Raw genomic sequence first — 23,234 nt, forward strand, 5'->3', positions numbered from 1 at the left:
TAGAACACAATATCAGTAAACGATGAAGAGCTTGGATATAACTGGATGAGTCCCTGAGTTGGGCAGAAAGTCTTGTCACCACGCCTAGAACGACGCCCACTGGTCTCTGTGAATTCTAGAAGTTTCGAGATAGGCTTTCACAGGATGTGAAATGAGAACAGTTGCAGAACGTCCACTACTGTGATATAATACAACACGACCCGAACAGTGAAAAAGACTGTTAGAGCCAACTGTGCGGTATACCTACATCATCCATTTATGCAGACATTTCAGTGGATCATAAATCTATTAGTGGCGGACTAAGTTACGGAGCTGCCATACGCTATGCCTACTGCATCGGCTTATTTGTCCATTCATACCACTTCCTTGTCACAATCGCAGCAAAAATTTCACTTGTCTAGTATCTTAGCTGCTTCCGTGCGCAAAGCGAGTGAGTTCGCAAACTGCTTATCTATCGCTCCTGCCCTCTCTGAAGTAAGTTACTCCTCACTCTCGCTCTTGAGGTTCAGAAAAAGCGAAAGCATTACCTTTTGTCAACATCGTAACTTTCATCTAAGAAATTAACATGCGTAACTTCATTCCCCTGTCAAACAGTGACGTAAAAGTTCACATCTTCTCCTAGTTAAGCGTCTCGTTTCTGTTACGGACACACATTATATGACATCAGTTTCGGTTTATAAAGCTTAGAAATCCCTATGAGTTCCTCGAGCAATATCTAAGTTCGTTTCCATACTGTATCAACCACTACCATTTATTAGGGATTCTTCCCTTTGAATATATACAGAAACGCCTTTGTACACGGTCTACGTAACTTGAACGTTTCTTCACTTTCTCTACCGGAGCGGTAAGTACAGGGTTGCTGTATATTCGTAAATTACTCAGTTAAAACTCGTTCTTAAATGTAAGCGAGCTTTCAAGAGAGAGTTTTGTCTATGCTCAAGTGATTACCTGTCTAGGTTTTTCAGCACTCCTATGGGTGTAACAAAACTTCGACAATTCGTGCCGATTTTCTTTGTATACATTATTCCTATATGAACCGGGTCCCTCGTTCTTGACGAATATTCTGTGGTGGGCCGCACGAGCTTTTTGTGAGAAATCTACTTTGTACAATGATTGCATTTTTCTCCTATGGTACCAAAGATCCGAAGTCTACCACCAAATTTACCCACAGCTGAACGTATGCTATCGTTCCATTTCATATACGATGTGTGCGGGAAAAGTAATGAAATTTTTTATCTACTGAGGTTTTCGTTTTATTTTTTTCAAACAACAACATTGTACCTGGCGGCCATACAACCGAATATCTCTATTCGACCATGGTTCTCCTCGGTGAGGACGTGACATCATGTGACTTCTGTCATTTTCCTTAGGCTGGGAAACCGATGTTACCCCGCCCAAGGTAGCGTTCTCGCTTCCCACGCCCGGGTACCCGGTTCGATTCCCGGCGTGGACAGGAAGTTTCTGTGCCTCGTGATGACTGGGTGTTGTGTTATGTCCTTAGTTAGGTTTAAGTAGTTCTAAGTTCTAGGGGACAGATGACCGCAGATGTTAAGTCCCATAGTGCTCAGAGGCATTTTTGAACCCCGCCCACCTACATCGGTTAGAGATTATTGCTTGTGGACGCTACAATAAGGATCCAGTGGCAGTGGTGGACCTGAACCACGTCATGCAGGTGTATACCTCGTGCACGGCCGCTTAAGCGGTCGTGTACAGGAAGTTGGTTGAGGAGGGTCACCCAAAAGTGTAACTGCTTCCCTTTACCGATCTGAAGTATATACGAAGTGCCTGCCCGGCTAGCCATGCGGTGTAACGCGCTGCTTCCAGAGCTAGAAGGCATGCCGGTCCCCGGCACGAGTCCGCTGGGCGGATTAGTGTCCATGACCGGCTTGCAGACCAGCCTGTGGATGGTTTTTAAGGCGGTTTTCGATCTGGCTGATCCCCTTATTCCTCCTTAGTCACACTATGTGGGCGAATGCTGCGCAAACAGTGTCTCCACGTACGTGTACCCCTCAATTACTCTTCCACGCAAACATCTGGGGCTATTCTCGTCTGGTATAAGACGTTCCCGGAAGAGAGGGGGGGGGGGGGGGAGGGGTTGTCCACTGGGGGCCGAACTGCACAATAACCCTGGGTTCGGTGTGGGGCGGCGATCGGGTGGGTGGATTGCAGTGGCTTGTTGTGAACCAAGGAGGGCTACGGCGGAACGAAGCCTCTCCGTCGTTTGTAGGTCCCTGGTTCAATACACAATATACGAGGTGCGTAAGAAAAGTGATGGGACTAATTTTTTCAACAGCCAAAGTTTTTATTTTGTCAGCAACAATCGTTGTTCGCAGTCTTGGTAGCAACGCTGAACTGACGGGACCTTTAACATGGCGGTAACATTCTTTTGAATGGTCTCCATACTCCAAAACTGACGTCTTTCTAAGACATTTTGCAACTTCGGGAAAAGAAAAAAGACACAAGGACACGGATCAGGTGGATAAGAGGGAGAGCGAGGGGAGTGCTGTGGGACTACAGGAATGCCTTTTGGGGTCGAATATGCCGTGATGGTGGCAGCCGTGTAACTTGGGGCGTTGTCATGATGCAGCATGCACTTGTGTGCAGTGTCTGGTCTCTCAAGTACAACTTTGTAAAACCCTTGGCTGATAGTTAGTCCTAGAGGTACAAACTCTCTATGTGCCATGCCACTACTTTCAAATAGCTGATCAGCTTTGGTTTGATTTGTGATTTGAAAATGAAGGTCTCCCTGAGACAGACACATCTCCAACTTGTTCTCGGTCTTCCAAAAATTATTTATTCCAGCGATAAAATTGTGCTCTTGATAAGGGATATTTTCCATCGGTCTATTTAAAATTTTCGAAAGTAGCACTCGCTGATTCTCTAAGTTTAACATAAAACTTGAGGACACTACGTTTCTCTAAATTCCACAGTTCCATTTAAGTAATACTGTGAAGATCGCTGCCGCGACAGCGTTTGAAGATGAGTTCGGTACTGGAATGCGTTATTGGTGAGATTCGTAGACATCGTAAAGTACGCATATATCACCATTAATGTTTTGAAGTGCTTTCACTCGCTGCATACGTGAACAAGTGACAGACAGGCGAGCGTGTGTAGCGTTCCGCCACCTCAGCAGCCGCGCCGCGCGTGCGGCCACGACGCAATATAGTCGCGCCGCGCGTCACACTGGCAGCAGCAGCAGCAGCAGCTGGGACGCCGCGCTGCGTCAGAGTCTGCCGACCGCAGCTGCCTTCCCTGCCGGCCGCAGCCACGCCCACCGCCGTGGGCGTCAACAGAGGCAGCCAAAATAACATGCTTCTCCGTGGTAATAGATGAAGCCATATCACACTGCCATGTCACAGCAAGTGACTGCTAGCTCCTCCACTGCCACGCCAATTGACGACGTAACACAGGATATTCACCGACCATTGAATACCACTGGGGAAACACTTGAGGAATTCTACGACGACATCGGTCAGTTTCCTTCAAGAAACGAAGAAATTTCCGGTTGCTGTAACAAACAAACAGACGCAGAATGTGTCCACGTTGCTTGGACAGGTACCAGAATTGCGAGAGGAAAATGAAAGACTACGTCAAAAAATCTCCAAATCGCGTTCGGGAGCACTGTAAGCCCGCGTTGAGCATCTATAGCAGAAGAGCTCCAGACTGACAGAAAAAGCTACTGCTGTCGCAGCACCGCGGAAACCAAAGCCATGTATAGCTGCTAAGATACAGAAACCAGCAAACAATAAAAGCATTATACTCTGTTTTTTATTCGCCTACAATAAGGATACCAAGGATGTAAAGAAAGAACTTAACTGATGAAATAAATCCGAGAAGATTAGGATCAAATCGAGGTCTACAGCCAATAGCGTTGTCGTAGTGGGTACGAAAAATGACGAGAACTGCAAAAACTTTCAAGAGAAAGCAAATCAGATACATACTATTAAACGTGAACCATAGATCTACTAAATGTGTACATTAAGCCCAAGTGGGGCCTGCCCAGTTGGCCGTGCGGTCTAGCGCACGGCTTTCAGGGCAGGAAGGAGCGCCTGGTCCCCGGCACGAATCCACCGGCGGATTTGTGTCGAGATCCCGTGAACCGACCGATCTGTGGATGATTTTTAGGCGGTTTTCCATCTGCCTCGGCGAATTCGGGCTGGTTCCCCTGATTCCGGTTCAGTTACACTATGTCGGCGATTGCTGCGCGTACACCACCATTACTCTACCACACAAACATAGGGATTACACTCGTCTGGTGTGAGACTTTCCCTGGGGAGTCCACCAGGGGCCGAACCGAACAGTAACTCTGGGTTCGGTGTGGGGCGGCGGAGCGATGAAGTGGCCTGCGGTAGCCGTCGTGGGGTTGTGGACCACTACGGCTGCGGCGGGGACGGAGCCTCTCCGTTGTTTGTAGGTCCCCGGTTAATATACAATACAATACAATAAAATACAAGCCGAAGGGGGTACACACAATGAACTTGTCGATGATATTTATGAGCGTAACTCGTCCGATCACATGCAAGAGAATGAGTCTGAAGAAGAGGTATGACTGCGATTCCGAACTGGACCCGACATAAGTCAATCAGTAATTGAAGTCACTCCTCGTAAGCTTCTGCTGCAAGAAAAGAGGTGTATGTTGGTTTCCGTGCTCTGGGAATAAATGATTATGTGGACGTACCAAAACGTTATAATTACTGTGACGAAAGTCACACCTACAGGATCTGTATGTGTAAATAGCGTGTGTGTTTTAGTTCTGGACCATAGGGCCATAAGGAAAGTGCATACTCCGAATATAGTGAGAAACCTGTCTGCATCCCTTGTCGCAACAGGAAGAGAAAATGTGACTCACCTGGGAAACACTGTGCGACTTATGAAATGCCTTTAGAAGCTGAAATATTTAGACTATGGGTGCAAACATATACAGGCCAACTCTATTTCAAAGCTATTTAAATCAAGAAACAAATGATCTGCTGCTCAGGAAACTGAAGCACAAGTCCCCATCGACAATAATGAGGAATTGGCGTCGTGCCATAGCTTGACGTCAGCAATTAAGGATTATACTACCAGGGAGAGGATTGTCATATTTTGACGATATCAAATTACTTAAGAGTTTATTGAGAAGTAGCATCTTGACTTAGTGAACTTCATAGACAACACGACACTGCAGAAATCAGAGACGGCAATAACAAAAGAACTTAGAAAACAGCCTCTGAAAAGGGTAATAATAATCGAGACAAAGAGGTGTTGCATCACATATGAACTTGAGCTACAGGAATTTTATGCAAGCCAAGATGATGGCAAATCTGATAAAAGGCAACTGCTGCATTTTCAGTCTATAAGACCAAGTGGACGCTCTGAATAACAAAATGTCAACAGGTCACATTAAGCGTTTCGTCAATTATAGAGAATGATAGACACATGTACATGTAATTAAGAGAATACATGGGTGTCTCTCTTAACTCTGCCTCCTCAAATACCTCTGGAACAGTAATAGATATTCAAAAACGGTTTTCACCATCATCAACGTATGGCATGGGCTTAGGAAACCAAATATTATGCGAAATTTTAAAACGTAAAGAAATTCCATTTTCAACACAAACTTTTGTATTTTTAAATGGACAATCCCTATTATTTAGTAGGCAATGAATAGCATGAAATTTCACAAAAATAATGGCGTTGGTTACATTGCAATACGTCAATAACATCCCGAGAAATTGCGAAGCGAAGTTGACGCTTGAAATAAATGAAGCGCACAGTTAGCGCACGTCCTCAGACTCAAGTGCGTACCTCACGCTGCCTGTGTCAGGGGCTCACACAGTGGGAAGGTATGCACAATCCACAAAAATAAACAAGTAACACGTCCAACGCTAAGTTACGTTTTTTAAACTGTAAATGTATGCTTATTATAGCAAAATGACAACTAGAGGTACAATTAGAGATAACACAGTTTAATTCACTGTGCTAAACACATTTACTAGTGCCGTGTCGCCCATAGAAACTGTAATTTTGTGTATTACCTCCAGCATAGAAAAGACACCCACATCTTGGCCAATGAAACTGTGACACGTCAACATAGGTTCGGAGTGTTCTCCGTTTGTATCATTACACGTTTGCAGACGGGTAATGAGAGAGTGTTGCACAGATTGTAGAGATTCTACACATATTGCCGCACACGCCGTAATAATACGACGCTGCACATCCTCCACTGTCTTTGGGGGTTCTTGATACCCTCTGTCTGTCACTGCGCCCCAGAGAAAAAACTCTAATGGCCTCAAGTCGGGGGACCGTTCTGGCCATCGCAGAGTACCTTCCCGTCCCATCCACCTATTTGGAAATGTCTCATCCAGAACGTCTCTCGCAACTTTCGCATTGTGTTTGGGACGTCCATCGTGTTGGAACAACATTGATAGACGAGTTTCCAATCCTAGATCCCCCATGAGGAGCTCTAGTATGTGTTGAAGAAAAGATGCATATCGCTATGCATCAATGTTCCACGGTAAAAATAGGGACCTCCAATACAGGTAGCAATGACATCGTACCAAACATTGACACTCCACTGTCGTTGATGAGCAATTTGGCGAATCCAGTGGGGATTTTGGACGAACCAGCAGTGCATGTTCCGCAGAATCACATTATAATGAGCCCGCAGCTCGTGGTCTAGTGGCTAGCGTTGCTGTCCCCGGCTGGATTCCCGGCCGGGTTTGGGATTTTCTCTGCCCGGGGACTGGGTGTTTGTGTTGCCATCAACATCTCATCATCTCTGGCAGTAGCTAGAGTGGACTGTGAAAAACTTGGGCTTTGTACAGGCGTTGCCGACCGCGCAGTCGAGAGCCCAGCAAACCGAACAAAACTGGACTATGATTTGTATGTGGAGCCTTGCCCATAAACTATGTATTGCTTAGGAATACTGTATTACCTTGCAACTGCTGAAGTGCAAAACGACAGAATGAAATGCGGGATTCAAAGTCATTCCCGTACAGTACTTGGTGCAGTGAGATATGGAACGGATAAAACCGATGCCGATGCAGGATTCTGCACAAACTACTGCGGCTTATTCCTACACCTCCTGAAATTTCTCGTACACCAACCTGAGGACTGTGCACTACAGTAGCAAGAAAAGCAATTTCGTTTCAATTGCCAGTCTCTGGCGTTGTACGTCGAGGTTTTGTGGGAGCCTAACTTCGTTTTTCCGTGAGTGTCTTGCAGATGTTGCCAATGGTTCGACGTGACGGACACTGCCGATCTGGGTAGCGTTCAGCATACAGAGCCAGAGCTGCGGCTCCATTTCTGTGACATTCGCCATAAATTAAAATACTTTCTCGTTTTTCTTCATTACTGAAAGCCGGCATATCGACTAGATGACGGCAAATGTAACAAGCCACAAGAAAACAGGCTTTAATGTGGCAACGTATGTGAATTACTTTACGGTATGAGAGCAGTTGAGCAGACCAGATTAGGAGAAACTTGTACACTGAAGGTAGAGCGTGACATGATATGTTTACGGCAGGATACAGGCGCCAGGGCAGGCAAACCCTGCTCTAAGTACAGTACTACATGCGATGCATTACATGAGATACTGTGACGCCGTTGATATCCATTACAAGCCATATATTTCACAAGTTATGCGGTTTAGAAACGTGAAACCAAGTGTGTTACCCTTATTTTACCTCTAGTGGTCATTTCGCTACAATAAACATTATGAGCAGGACATGCATCATTCTGATACCGCATTATTTGAGACATTACAAGAGGTGGACCGGTTCAAGTAAGGTACAGTTCAAGAAGGGGCTAAACTTTCTCCCTTTAAGAGTGTCGTCAATGAACTATAGAACAATGATGTGTTGTCAAACAATACCACATCATATATTAACATAAGGTAAGGAATGAGGAGGTTCTACGCAGAATCGGAGAGGAAAGGAATATGTGGAAAACACTGATAAGGAGAAGGGACAGGATGATAGGACATCTGCTAAGACATGAGGGAATGACTTCCATGGTACTAGAGGGAGCTGTAGAGGGTAAAAACTGTAGAGGAAGACAGAGATTGGAATACGTCAAGCAAATAATTGAGGACGTAGGTTGCAAGTGCTACTCTGAGATGAAGAGGTTAGCACAGGAAAGGAATTCGTGGCGGGCCGCATCAAACCAGTCAGTAGACTGATGACCAAAAAAAAAAAATATTAACACTTCACTGACGTAGTACGTCAATCACATCACTATTACCGGCAACGTGAGGTGCACGCTTCAGTCTCAGGACGTGCGCTAGCTGTGTGCTTCATTTATTTCATGCAACAACTTCGCTTCGCAATTTCTCGGGATGTAATTGACGTATTGAGATGCAACCAATGCCATTATTTTTGTAATTTTTCATGTTATTCATTTCATACAAAATAATAGGGGTTGTCCATTTAAAAATACAAAAAACTTTGTGTTGAAACTAGTAATTTTTTATCTTTTTAAAATTTCGCATACTATTTGGTTTCCTAAGCCCCCGCCGTATGTTTATCCTGGTGAAAACCGTTTCTGAATATCTGTTATTGTTCCAGGGACATTTGAGGTGGCAGGATTAGGTGATATCGGGCGATCGAAACATCAGTATAAATTAGAAAACTTAATAAACCACGGAATAATGTAGATTGAGAGGTACAAATTGACACACATGCAGGAATGACATGGGGTTTTATTAGAACCAAAAAATACAAAAGTTCAAAAAATGTCCGACAGATGGCGCTTCATCTGATCAGAATAGTAATAATTAGCATAACAAAGTAAGACAAAGCAAAGACGATGTTCTTCACAGGAAATGCTCAATATGTCCACCATCATTCCTCAACAATAGCTGTAGTCGAGGAATAATGTTGTGAACAGCACTATGAAGCATTTCCGGAGTTATGGTGAGGCATTGGCGTCGGATGTTGGCTTTCAGGGTCCCTGGAGATGTCGGTCGATCACGATACACTTGCGACCCCAAAGCCAATAATCGCACGGACTGAGGTCTGGAGACCGTGGAGGCCAAGCATGACGAAAGTAGCGGCTAAGCACACCATCATCACCCAACGACGCGCGCAAGATATCTTTCACGCGTATAGCAATTTTTTTAGGGAGGGGGGATTTCTAATGACACCCCAGGTCATTCCAATTACGTGTGTCAATTTTTACCTTTCTATCTACATTATTCCGTGGTTTATTACGTTTTCAAATTTATGCTGACTTTTTGATCACCTGGTAGTGTGTGTGTGTGTGTGTGTGTGTGTGTGTGTGTTTGTGTGTGTATGCTATTCCCACCCCTGTGGAACCTGTTCCATTTCTTCTCGTTTATTTGTGCCTCACCTAACTCTGCCACTCAAATATCTCTGGAACAACAATAGATATTCAAAAACGGTTTTCACCAGTGTGAACGTACTGTAGCAGCTTATGAAATCAAATACATGCGAAATTTTAAAACGTAAATAAATACTATTTTCAACACAAAATCTTGTATTTTTAAAGGCACACACTTGTTGTTTCGTATGCATTCAACAGCATGAAAAATCACAAAAATAATGGCATTCGTTGCATCGCAATACGTGAATTACATCCCGAGAAATCGTGAAGTGAAGTTGACACTTGAAATAGGGCTAGCGCACGTCCTGTGGCGGAAGCGTGCAACTCACGCTGACGGTAATCGTGATTTGATTGACTTACTACGCAAGTGGAGTGTGGTTAATGTGTGGTGTGATATTGTATGACAAATCATTGGACCATATTTCATTGATGGCACTCCTAAAGGGGGATAGTTTTAGTTTTTTCTTCGTATATATATACTAAGAAAAAATAAAATAAAGCGAAAAGAAAGATGCTATGGTCACCCACACGGGTATGAGTTTAGTCGAGGACTGCCTGGCACGCACTTTCCAGCATGGACGATCTAAAGTAGTGCAGCAACAATAAGTCCAGAAGTAGGTGTAGTTGTAGATAGTCGACAAACACTCGAGTTCTTCCGACGCTTCCTGTAACACATCTGGTAATATAAGACAGAAGTTATTCAAATGCAACGTAAGTTAATTCCCTTTAATTCTTTTAAGTTGATTCTCATTTTTCGAATGTTCTATTTTATTTCTACATTAATACTATAAATGGTTGATGTTAACACGATTTATTACTACATAATATAAAACGTTGTATGTTATCGTGGTTAACGAATATGTACGACCAGTTTGGAGTTTTCGGCTTACAGGTCTAAAATTTGCAACAATAAACGGAACTGAATTGAAATTGTTTCATTTCCGTAACACACAACTTCACTGATGACGCTCTTAAAAATCACGTTATGGCTGCACGGAGCCGATGCTCCGACTGAACATCTTGCAAGGGATGAACACACCAAAGCGCTACCAGAGTTGTTAGTCTCATTACTTTTCTCACACAGTTCGTACTTACAAATTGGTACAGCCCTACAAATTGTTATATACAGGATTTTTATAAGTGGAGGGATAATAGTAATGGTTTATTGTTATTGCAGTCATTGGAGATTACGTTTCTTGCACAAATTTAGAACAAAGTCACTAGTCTACGCAGAAGTTTGACAAGTTTTCAGGGTATTGCACGAATTTTCGCGCAGCCTTTCCCAGACATTACTTCATGAAAACGAAATGCGTCAGGTGCTTAAAGTCTGAGACTCCTACACTGCACAACACAATTGAAGAGTCACTTTTTCGAAACCCTTAAGTGTTTCACACCGCCACGTAGAAATTTGTCCCAAAGGAGTCTACAAACTTCCTCTCTAATACATAAATGCATTCTCGATAACGAACATGGACAAGCATCAGCTGTGGAATGGAATGACAATAGTGAAAATTTTTGCCGGATCGGAGCTCGAACCCGGATTTCCCGCTTATCATCCGCTGTCACCTTATTTTTTTTTATCAGCGTGACTTGGTACTATCAGGAAACTTAGGCTATAGTCAAATCATCGCGTAATACGTTTTGAAAATTTTAATTTCTTTTGTATTTTTATAGTTTTTTTTTTTTACTTTTTATGTACAATGTGGAGCAGTACGACAATGAAATCAGGTTACATCAGAAATTCCAAACTAAGCCTTCCATCTAGAGAAAAATTCCCATTTCATTGCAAAGATTATATGTTCTCGTGTATATATGCATTATCTATACACATTATAGAATAGAACTGGAGCGATACTGAGGCAAAACCAAAAACAAAGCGAGCAGAGAAACTCGGAGAAATCAAGCTCAGCCAAACAGGTGGGAACATACATAAAAAAGAACTCTGCCTATCATCAGGAAGGGAAATTAACCAACACTTTGCTGCCAAAAACAAGACTCAACATGTTGGCGAAGAGATCTTGATAACGTGGCAGTCGCAATCACGTCCAGTAGCCATGATCATGTACTGCCTGAAGGCCATACTATGATCTCCTTCGCCTGCTACGACATAATGAACGCAGTGTCCCAACAACCCCATTACGGTACGGGTTTTTGACCGTCAAAAGATGGAAGAGTCTGGGAGCAATATCATATCTGTAGCGCATAAAGTCTCAGAAAACGAGCAAGAAAGGCCAATTGTGACCTAATTTAAAACCAGTTTGCCATATGATGATGGCGGCCGGAGTCTGAAACCGCGCGACCACTACGGTCGCAGGTTCGAATCCTGCCTCGGGCATGGGTGTGTGTGATATCCTTAGGTTAGTTAAGTTTTAGTAGTTCTACGTTCTAGGAACTGATGACCTAAGATGTTACGTCCCACACTGTTCAGAGCCATTTTTTTGAACCAAATTGTCGTATAGGTTGTTTGCGGCGATTGTTTCTCGACAAGATTCGTGCAAGGGACTACTTCCCAACAAGTCTTTAGAAATTTCACACTGAGGACAGGTCTCCATAAAATCTTAGTACCAAAACAGCTCACCGCAAGACGAAGTTACGAATGTGTTTTAACTTATAATTTATGCGAACAACATCAATACGGGGTCAAGACTAGCATGGAGGACACAGAAAAATAAACGAGACGCGAATGTGTGAGTTTCTTGAGTTATCGTCAAAACAGTACGTGGCACGTATAGCATCTGCGTATTTCCTCGTATATTAGCCAGGCCTAATACCCCAAAGCAACGAGGCTTCGTCGCTACCTCATACCGTAACCGAAAGATACGCCGTTTCCATAAGAAACGACGGGACAACTGTTGTAGTTTCTTTGCCAACATCGAGGCAAGGGCCACGTAATAATCTTTGCATAACAAATTTGTATCCAATATTCGGACTTTCTGGTACAGAGTAAGAGAACGCCTTTCATATTCTAGTATCGCTCCTTGAATTTTGTCCGTAACAGACTTCCAGTTGAGCTTCGCCATTTTGAGCGGACAGCGATCAAGCATGAAAGCGAGATACGTATGACGATCCACTGCAGTAGACCATGGAACAACCGCGCCATCAAAATCTCGCAAAGTAAGAATCCTGCATTTAAAGCCTGCATTCACCTTCATTAAGTAGTGCATCTAAACTCCTTTCGTCGAGGTATCACAGCAGAATTGCGGATCAGAACCATCACATCATACGCGTATGCACGAACAGCTACAGTATCTCCGGAAAGCGTCCAGCCTTTCAGCTGGGATACCAGCATCCGCAGCAGGGGCTCCAGAGACAACACAAAAAATGTCGTTGACAGAGAGCTCACTTGAGGCACTCCGCGACAGATATTTATCGGGGCCATCAGCTGGACGCTAACACAACCACCGAATCTGAAATACCCGTAAACCGATTTGAGAATACTCGCCGTGTGTCAACAGTAAACTGTTACCACAATCAGAAGCAAAAATTCGTGATTAACACCGTCAAAAGCCTTATCAAAAACTATAAAAGCATGGGCACAAGAGGCCGACGTTACAGCACCAACTGAAACAACATCACGACATTAAACTACAGGAATAAGAACGATACGACCAGGTAGGCAGCTTTGATGTTTCGCAACAATCGTCTCCATCAGAACCGACATCCTACTATCAACTGCCCTCTCATAATCAAAGTTTAACAAAGTAATAGGGCCAAAGCTCTCAGGAGCAGCCGGTTCAGGATTAAACTAATTTTTCCCACCTTGAACGAGGTTGGCACTGCTCTCGCCTGTAGCATTTCGTTCCAAAGGAATGTAAAGGTAGCATCAAACAGCGGCCAAGAGCGCACATAAAATTACTTGTGACGTCCATTCAGATCCGGGAACTTCTGGAAACGCGATCCCACAATAAAGCTGCAAACTTCCTCAGGCTGAAAGGCAGCTAAGAGAGTTTCATTATGTTTGGGTGCAACTGTCGTATCCAAAGTGCTGAGAAGTGAATTCTACAAGGAGTCACCGGACTCATCGATGTAGTTGATGTCCACATAGTATAGACGTAAGGCAAGCACTATATTATCACGCGCCTTTACGATACGTCCTTCATATGTCATGAGAGAATGAATACGTTGAATTCGTTGGCGACGGGTTTGATGCCGAAGCAAAGAATATAAGTAAAGCAGTTCTTCAATCACCAATGAAAGTAGTTTGTATCGTGTTTAAACCTTCCATTTGTATTCTCGTCAAGGTCAAACCTTTTCACGCCGAACATCCGCAATTCGCAGAGGGGCGGGGTCCGCAGCTTCATAAAGATCATTCAGGGAGGAACAATAATATTAGTTAATTTCTCCGAAAATCTCGTGATTTGGGTGCAAAAAAGAGGTATCAAATCATTCCTGAGCCTCGGGTTTGTCAGTTGGGTTGCATTCACCAGCCAATTACAGAAAACGTCTTTACAGTGGAGTACGCTCCCACACGGCTCGCATCGCGTTGCCGAGAGAGGGATTATCTAGGTGAGCGACGTTTAACATCCACGTAGTGAGAAACTATTTGACTGGTTGCCGTTCAAGATTGAGAGCTGTAGTCACAGCGCAGTGATCCGTAAAGGAAAGTGGGATGACTTCAGCATTAAGAATACTATCGCGCAAGCAGTCTGATAAGCAAAATCTATTTAATCTGCTATCAGAAGTAGCAGTAAAGTGGGTAAATATAACTAACGTGGGATATTTACATATCCAGACGTCTTTCAGCGTAATGAGCGGATGAATTCATGTAATTCATGAGAGAAATTAAAGTTTGGAGATTTATCTGCAGGACGCGACACACAGTTGAAATAATCAGCCAACAGAATACCCGGAGGACTGTTACGCAACAGATAAACAATACCCTCTTTATAAAAACGCGAAAGATCCACTGTGCGACCAGTGCCAGACAGGGCATATAAAAGAACGAACGTAAGAAATAAAAAGTTGACAACTCATGCCCCTGCCAGCATCCAGCATTTACATCGCAGCAACAGGAATGCGTTCGCCAAGGAACAAGACGGCTCCGAAAAATATTCGAGTGCTATATTAAAGTTCATACGAAAACTAGGTAAGGAGAAATTTATAAATAACAACTTCTGTCAGAATACTAAATGTCTCTGAGCACTATGGGACTTAACTTCTGTGGTTATCAGTCCCCTAGAACTTAGAACTACTTAAACCTAACTAACCTAAGGACATCACACACATCCATGCCCGAGGCAGGATTCGAACCTGCGACGGTAGCAGTCGAACGGTTCCGGACTGCGCGCCTAGAACCGCGAGACCACCACGGCCGGCGTGTCAGAATACTATGTCCGTACACAAATCATAGGTGAACCGATGCAGTGAAACCAGTCGCAATTCCGATTCCACATGATAAACGTTTAAGGAAAGGAGCGTGTAAGCCTCTGGCTTTGATCTCAGCTAAGCAGCGATTTACGGAACGTACCGAGCAGAATTACGTAGAGAACTGAGCGTCAAGGTCCACTGCGGGGTCCACAGATGAATCAGCCCCGACCCTCCTCCCCCCATAATCCCCGTCATCGGAACCTTTTTTTCTTAGACTTCTTACGAGCCACCGCACGTAGCGTGGCGTCCTCTGCAGACGGAGGTTTTGGGGGAGGTCACAGGGACAGCTTCCTGCTCATATACTGAAGGCTTTGACGACCGGATGTTTCAGCTACCGAGAATTCTTCTGGGTTATATAACCGTGGTCCATGGAAGTCTTCCATCCCTGACGTTTCGTCCAAAGCTACGTTGGGCTCAGCACAGCCAGGAGCAGCTGCGAAGATGTCCCACGTAGCTTTGGACGTAACATCAGGGATAAAAGAGTTCCATGGAGCACGGCCATACAACTAGGAAGAATTCTCGATAGCTTCTTGCCCCTCATAAAAGGAACATGTAATGCAGGTCCATTCATTAAGGCGGAAACATTCTGTGGAACCGTCAATGTACAGATGATACTTTGTTGCTTATTCTATTCTCCTCTGGAGTTGCATCAGACACCAAAGTCAGGAAACGGTCGGCGGTTGAATAAGAACGTGCAGGAGCAAATTGCCACGTCTCAGACTGTAACGGGTGACACAAAGACGAAGGAAGGCTGGTTGGGGGGAGAGGGAGGGTCGACCCTGCTCCCTCTCCACACAGAAAGCTCAGAACGAGACACTTCGCAAGTAGGAGGGATGAAGGAGATAACTTCTTCGCCACTCACCGTACCACGGACGGGAGGTACCGTATCATCGCGAGGACCAATGGACAGAATGTGAGGACAAGATTGGGGCACAAGAAGACACAACCAAACCATCACCCTTACCACTGTGAGTGCGACATCGCTTGTTTGTCATTGTTGCACCTTCTTTCCTGGGGGCAATAGGATTCTGATCCTCTCGTGGAGGTAAATGCGAAAATTTATTTGCCGACTATCAGAACTGTCTTTTCCTTCATCCAAAACATACGCAGGTATAAGGAAAAAGGTCAGCAGCGATTAATTATCGTTACTGCACTAACGGCGGCTTTAATGCAAACACCTTCGACGGACATTTACATCGAAAGTGTCCATTTTCATTACATACGACGCAGGTTCCCGCTTGACCAGTATACATACCACGAACGCGGTAATCAGCCCCCCTGACCGAGCGAGGTGGCGCAGTGGTTAACACACTGGACTCGCATTCGGGAGGACGACGGTTTAATCCCGCGTCCGGCCATCCAGATTTAGGTTTTCCGTGATTTCCCTAAATCGCTGCAGGCAAATGCCGGGATGGTTCCTTTGAAAGGGCACAGCCGAGTTCCTTCCCCGTGCTTCCCTAATCCGATGAGACTGATGACGTCGCTGACTGGTCTCCTCCCCCCAAAACAACAGCCTAAGCAGCCCCTTGCAAATATGATGGGATGTGAGATTGTGTTTAACATACATTTTCACGGAACGAATTGCACTATAACAATGTAAGCCGCATCGAATAGATCAACGTTCACGACGGGAGATTTTCAATAAGTCCTTTAGAAAGTTTTCATCTACCTCCGGATGGAGGTTGAACACTCGAACATTGGTATGGTCAATTTCGGCATCTGCGTGTGACGCCGTACTAATGGAACTATCTCGATGTTTGAATGGGACTTGTGAAACATGTTGCGACAGTAATCTTTGAACATGAAGCGGATCCATAAATTTCACGTGAAACACGTTCTCGCCAAAATAGGCGGCGCGGGCCTCATCATGGTTCAAAATAGTTCAAATGGCTCTGAGCACTATGGGACTTAACATCTGAGGTCATAAGTCCCCTACAACTTAGAACTACTTAAACCTAACTAACCTAAGGACATTACACCCATCTATGCCCGAGGCAGGATTCGAACCTGCGACCATAGCGGTCGAGCGGTTTCAGATTGTAGCGCCTTGAACCGCTCGGCCACTCAGGCCGGCCTCATCATAGTTCACATGTATTGTATCTACAAGCCAGTCGTGGATTTCTAGAGACCTGGGGTGCATGTGTCGCATTGTTTTATCGAAAGTAAAGCTCACAGTACCTTTTCGTGGAATACACGTGAAAACGATGGTAGCCTTAGCGGAGCGGCCGACGACGCTAGAAGTAGACGAACACCAACAAACAGTACGGCGGAGCGGACGTGCTACGACTCACTCGGCAGACAGAACAACACTAACTAGGGAAACTTCACACAAGCGACGCTGTGGCAAGTGAGATAAACAGGAACCTTCGCGCTCGGTGCTTGAAGCGGAAATACCCTCCCGTCACACACAGGTATTTGGCTATCCGTGCAGGACTCACGGCCAGACCCAAACTTCTCCATATGTTGTCAATCATGCGTCTATAACCTCTGCTCCTATTTGCATTATGTGTATTCCCGTACAGGTGAGAATTGTTCTTGCCCGGTGTTGGCGGATAAATACGTACATACTGCACCGCCTTTGTTATCCCGAACATGCATGTATGTCCGAAGGAACAGGCACTGCGACTACAGCAGTTATGTAATGCATTAAATATATTCGCAGCTCCGAATGTGGACAATCGTCAGCTGTACGATAGAATGGCGACACTGAAATTTTTGTCAGACCAGGACTCGTGCCGTGATTTCCAACTTCTGGCGAGCAGTCGTCTTACCATTTTGCTAATCCATGCACGACTTAAGGTTAGAAAAAAACTGTTCAAATGGCGCTGAGCACTATGGGACTTAACATCTGAGGTCATCCGTTCCCTGCAACTTAGAACTACTAACCTAAGGACAGTACACACACCATGCAGGACTCGAACCTGCGACCGTAGCGGTCGCACGGTTCCAGATTGAAGCGCCTAGAACCTCTCGGCCACAGCGTCCGGCGATTTAAGGTCAGGCCCATGCGTCTATAGCCTGTAGTCGTACGTCCATTAGTACATTCCTGTACAGGTGAGACATATTACTTGAAAGTCGCTTGCCCGGTGTCGGCGGATAAATGCAGTATCATATGCCTCCCCAATGATACAAAAGCATTGCGTCCTGTGACGTCGCGAGCGTTTCAAACAGAAAGGTTTCGACATACACAAGAAGATGCCAAAGTTAAGAATTTCATGTGACGCGTAAAGCGTGTTAATGTTCTCACGTTGGCTCTAAATTTCACCACAATTCTGCCAATGCCACAGAAGACGAGTCCCTGTTACCAACATTTCACAGATCAGAACAGCGACGCCCAGCGTTGAAATCAGGAGGTGTTGTCATGGCTGGCTGAGGAAATAAATTCAGACATACCGCTGCTCAGAACAGAGATGAAAAGTCCTCATGGAGTGGCATAAATGGCGATAAAGAAACCATCTCTTCTCTCCGGTGCGTTGATTCCCACACATGTCGCTGTCGAAAACCGCAGTTTTCAGCGCGATGAAGAACAGGACAATGCTCTATTAAACCTTTGACACTGTCCCATCCACATCTCGTTTCTCTGAGGAAATCGTGGTCCTGCAACAGCACTAAACGTTATCGCAACCGTTGGAATGTAGTGTAACTGCTATATCTCCTCTGTGCATATGGATACACTAGAGAACTTTCAAAACCATTCTACGTAATTTGGACGTGATCTGAAGTAGCATAGTGTGTCTGTAGTTTCTCAGATCTCCTATTTCGCTACAACCTGTGGCGTGATCATGGGTACGGTTTTGCAACATTCGAACAATCGTGAATTAAACGGCAGACGGTCCCTCTAAAAAATGTTTCAAAAGGCTCTGAGTACTATGGGACTTAACATCTGAGGTCATCAGTCCCCTACAACTTAGAACTACTTAAACCTAACTAACCTAAGGACGTCGTACACATCAATGCCCGAAGCAGGATTCGATCCTGCGACTGTAGCAGGTGTGCGGTTCTAGACTGAAGCGCCTACCACCACTCGGCCACACCTTGAGAATATGTTTAAGGATTCTGGAGCAAACCGAATTTAGGGATATTGGTCTATAATTTTGCGGGTCTGTTCTTTTACCCTTCTTTTATACTGGTGTCACCTGCGCTTTTTTTCAGTTGCTTGGGAGTTTGCGCTGGGCCAGAGAGTCACGATAAATGAAGCCTAAGTAAGAGGCCACTGCCCAGAGTACTCTCTGTGAAACCTCACTTGGCTTCCTTCCGGACCTGGTGATTTTGGTGATTAAATTGATTTGAGATGTGTCAGCTGTTTCTCAACGCCATTGATGTTTATTACTATACCGTCCATACGGGAGTCAGTACGATTGTCAAATAACAGTATATTTGTACGATTCTGCTGTATGAACTATTTCTTGAACGCGGGATTTAAAACTCGGCTTTCGATTTGCTATCTGCAGTTGGCACATTACAATAAAAGCGATCTACATCTACATCTACATGACTACTCTGCAATTAACATTTAAGTGCTTGGCAGAGGGTTCATCGAACCACAATCATACTATCTCTCTACTATTCCACTCCCGAACAGCGAGCGGGAAAAACGAACACCTAAACCTTTCTGTTCGAGCTCTGATTTCTCTTATTTTCTTTTGATGATCATTCCTATGTAGGTTGGGCTCAACAAAATATTTTCGCATTCGGAAGAGAAAGTTGGTGACTGAAATTTCGTAAAAAGGTCTCGCCTCGACGAAAAACTTCCATCCCAACTCGTGTATCATATCTGCCACACTCTCTCCCCTATAACGTGATAATACAAAACGAGCTGCCCTTTTTTGCACCCTCTCGATGTCCTCCGTCAATTCCACCTGGTAAGGATCCCACACCGCGCAGCAATATTCTAACAGAGGGCGAACGAGTGTCGTGTAAGCTGTCTCTTTAGTGGACTTGTTGCATCTTCTAACTGTCCTGCCAATGAAACGCAACCTTTGGCTCGCCTTCCCGACAATATTATCTATGTGGTCCTTCCAACTCAAGTTGTTCGTAATTTTAACACCCAGGTACTTAGTTGAATTGACAGCCTTGAGAATTGTACTATTTATCGAGTAATCGAATTCCAACGGATTTCTTTTGGAGCTCATGTGGATCATCTCACACTTTTCGTTATTTAGCGTCAACTGCCACCTGACACACCATACAGCAATCTTTTCTAAATCGCTTTGCAACTGATACTGGTCTTCGGATGACCTTACTAGACGGTAAATTACAGCATCATCTGCGAACAATCTAAGAGAACTGCTCAGATTGTCACCCAGGTCATTTATATAGATCAGGAACAGCAGAGGTCCCAGGACGCTTCCCTGGGGAACACCTGATATCCAGTTTTACTCAATGATTTGCCGTCTATTACTACGAACTGCGACCTTCCTGACAGGAAATCACGAATCCAGTCGCACAACTGAGACGATACCCCATAGCTCCGCAGCTTGATTAGAAGACGCTTGTGAGGAACGGTGTCAAAAGCTTTCCGGAAATCTATAAATACGGAATCAACTTGAGATCCCCTGTCGATAGCGGCCATTACTTCGTGCGAATAAAGAGCTAGCTGCGTTGCACAAGAGCGATGTTTTCTGAAGCCATGCTGATTACGTGTCAATAGATCGTTCCCTTCGAGGTGATTCATAATGTTTGAATACAGTATATGCTCCAAAACCCTACTGCAAACCGACGTCAATGATACAGGTCTGTAGTTAAATGGATTACTCCTACTACCCTTCTTGAACACTGGTGCGACCTGCGCAATTTTCCAATCTGTAGGTACAGATCTATCGGTGAGCGAGCCGTTGTATATGAGTGCTAAGTAGGAAGCTATAGTATCAGCGTAATCTGAAAGGAACCTAATCGGTATACAATCTGGACCTGAAGACTTCCCCGTATCAAGCGATTTGAGTTGCTTCGCAACCCCTAAGGTATCTACTTCTAAGAAACTCATGCTAGCAGATGTTCGCGTTTCAAATTCTGGAATATTCCATTCGTCCTCCTTTAGCGGCACAGTCATCGGTAACAGTACCATCGGCACTGCGCAGCGAAAGTATTGAATGCGTCTTGCCGCTTGTGTACTTTACATACGACCAAAATTTCTTCAGATTTTCTACCAAATTTCGAGACAATGTTTCGTTGTGGAACCTATTAAAGGCATCTCGCATCGAAGTACGTGCCAAATTTCGCGCGTCTGTAAATTTTAGTCCATCTTCGGGATTTCGCGTTCTTCTGAACTTCGCATGCTTTTTCCGTTGCCTCTGCAACAGCGTCGGATCTTTTTTGTATATCACGGGGGATCCGTTCCATCTCTTACCAATTCATGAGGTATGAATATCTCAATTGCTGTTGCTACTATATCATTGAATTTGAGCCACATCTCGTCTACATTCGCATAGGCAGTTCGGAAGGAATGGAAATTGTCTTTTAGGAAGGCTTCTAGTGACACTTTATCCGCTTTTTTAAATCAGGTTTGGAACACGGGACGCAAAATTGTGAAGCCACGACGGCAACCACTGTGCCAACGCTTTGGATGAAATTCCAACATGCTGAAGGGCTCATAAAATACATCGGAAACTTCGGCGTTTTCTCAGAAACGGTCAAGAATCCGCGGATAAGCTGAGACACAGACGAAAAATGTCCAAGATTGGTCATCTTTTACAGAACTTCGAAATTTAGCACGGACTTCATTGCGAGATGCTTATAATATTTCAACAACGAAACTTCGACTCGAAACCTGGCAGAAAATCCAAGGAGATTCTGGTCGTTTGTGAAGTATGCTAGAGGCAAGACACAATCAATGATTTTTCTGTGCATTAGCAATGGAGATACTATCGAAGGCAGTGCCCTTCACAAAACTAGACGAAGTAAATATTCCAGAATACGAATCAATAACAGGTGCCAACATTAGTAACGTAGAAGTAAATATACTCGGAGCAGTGAAGCAACTTAAATCGCTTAATAAAACTAAGTTCAAATGGTTAAAATGGCTCTGAGCACTACGGGACTTCACATCTGAGGTCATCAGTCCCCTAGAACTTAGAACTACTTAAACCTAACTAACCTAAGGACATCACACACATCCAAGCCCGAGGCAGGATTCGAACCTGCGACCGCTCACTAAGTCTTCCGTTTCAGACTGTAAACCTATTAGGTGTCGTTCAGAGTTTGCTGATGCAGTAGCTCTTTACTTAACAATCATATACAACCGTCGCTCGACGAAAGATCCGTACCCAAAGACTGGAAAGTTGCACAGGTCACACCAATATTCGAGAAAGGTAGTAGGAGTAATCCACTAAATTACAGGCCCATATCATTAACCTCGATATTTAGCAGGGTTGTGGAACATATATTGTGTTCGAACATTATGAATTACCTCGAAGAAAACGGTCTATTGACACACAGTAGAAAACATCGTTCTTGTGAAACACATCTAGCTATTTACTCGCGTGAAGTGTTGAGTGCTATTGACAAAGGATTTCAGAATGATTCCGTATTTCTTGATTTCCGAAAGACTTTTGACACTGTACCACACAAGCGGTTTGTAGTGAAATTGAGTGCTTATGGAATATCGTCTAATTTACGTGACTGTATTCGTGATTTCTTGTCAAAGAGGCCACAGTTCGTAGTAGTTGACGGAAAGTCGTTGAGTCAAACATAAGTGATTTTTTGGCGTTCCCCAAGGTAGTGTTATAGGCTCTTTGCTATGTCTTATCTATATAAACGATTTGGTAGACAATCTGAGCAGCCGTCTTTGGTTGATTTGCAGATGACACTGTCGTTTTTTGATTAATAAAATCATCACAAGATAAAAATAAATTGCAAAACGATTTAGAAATGATATCTGTATGGTGCTTAAATCGCCAACTCACCCAAAATAATGAAAAGTGTGAGTTCAACAACATAAGTGCTGAAACGAGCCGTTAAACTTAGGTTACACGATAAATCAGTCAAATCGAAAGGCCGTAAACTCAACTAAATGAGTAAAAATTACAATTGCGGACAATTTAAATTGGAAGTAACACTTTGAAAATATTGTGGGGAAGGCTAACCAAAGACTGCGTTTTATTGGCAGAACACTTAGAAAATGTAACAGATCTACGAAGCAGACTGCCTACCTACGGTTGTTCATCCTCTTTAACACTACTGGCCATTAAAATTGTTACACAAAGAAGAAATGCAGATGAGAAACGGGTATTCATTGGACAAATATGTTATACAAAAACTGACAGGTGATTACATTTTCACCCAATTTGAGTGCATAGATCCTGAGAAATCAGTACCCAGAACAACCACCTCTGGCCGTAATAACGTCCGTGATACGCCTGGGCATTGTCAAACAGAGCTTGGATGGCGTGTACAGGTACAGCTGCCTATGCTGCTTCAACACGATAACACAGTTCGTCAAAAGTAGTGACTGGCGTATTGTTACTAGCCAGTTGCTCGGCCACCATTGACCAGATGTTTTTAATTGGTGAGAGATCTGGAGATTGTGCTTTCCAGGGTAGCAGTCG

General features: G+C 44.2%; 1 protein-coding gene across 1 annotated transcript in view; it reads right to left on the reverse strand.

Moving 5' to 3' along the window:
• The window catches only part of LOC126267542 (hemicentin-2), a 1,749,994-nt gene that overhangs the window by 1,574,480 nt on the left and 152,280 nt on the right, over positions 1-23,234 (reverse strand). The gene's annotated exons all lie outside the window — the stretch shown is intronic.

This window comes from Schistocerca gregaria, chromosome 4, assembly GCF_023897955.1.
Source record: "Schistocerca gregaria isolate iqSchGreg1 chromosome 4, iqSchGreg1.2, whole genome shotgun sequence".
Lineage (NCBI taxonomy): Eukaryota > Metazoa > Arthropoda > Insecta > Orthoptera > Acrididae > Schistocerca > Schistocerca gregaria.